General features: G+C 31.8%; 1 protein-coding gene across 1 annotated transcript in view; it reads right to left on the bottom strand.

The window, feature by feature from the left end:
• Positions 1-358, bottom strand: part of frs3 (fibroblast growth factor receptor substrate 3) — an 11,195-nt gene that overhangs the window by 1,607 nt on the left and 9,230 nt on the right. The gene's annotated exons all lie outside the window — the stretch shown is intronic.

Genomic DNA, 358 nt, shown 5'->3' with positions numbered 1-358 from the left:
CTATTGCACAAAAGCAACATGAACTAATATAAAATATATAAACGATTAACAGGTCCAAGCGAGTTTCTATTTTGGCTATAACATGTGTTTGCAGCGTTGAGCAATGCAGTGCTGAAATTTGCGTGCTCACGAATCCTCTCATTATAACACACGAATTGTAGACATTATGAAAGATTCATTATGCATATATTTATTGTGTTATAACAGAGATTTGTGAGATTGCGATGAACTGAGATGTCTTTTAGAGATTATAAATGCAGCGCTCTTTGCTGGCATGTTTTCAACTAATTACTAATTACTTTTGAAATAAAGTAATTGGAATAGTAACATGATTACTTTTAAAAGGAGTAATCAGTAA

This window comes from Sinocyclocheilus rhinocerous, unplaced genomic scaffold (genome assembly GCF_001515625.1).
Source record: "Sinocyclocheilus rhinocerous isolate Xijiao unplaced genomic scaffold, SAMN03320098_v1.1 scaffold1710, whole genome shotgun sequence".
NCBI lineage: Eukaryota > Metazoa > Chordata > Actinopteri > Cypriniformes > Cyprinidae > Sinocyclocheilus > Sinocyclocheilus rhinocerous.
The sequence above is the reverse complement of the archived record's forward strand: the minus strand, read 5'-3'. Positions and strand labels throughout refer to the sequence as shown.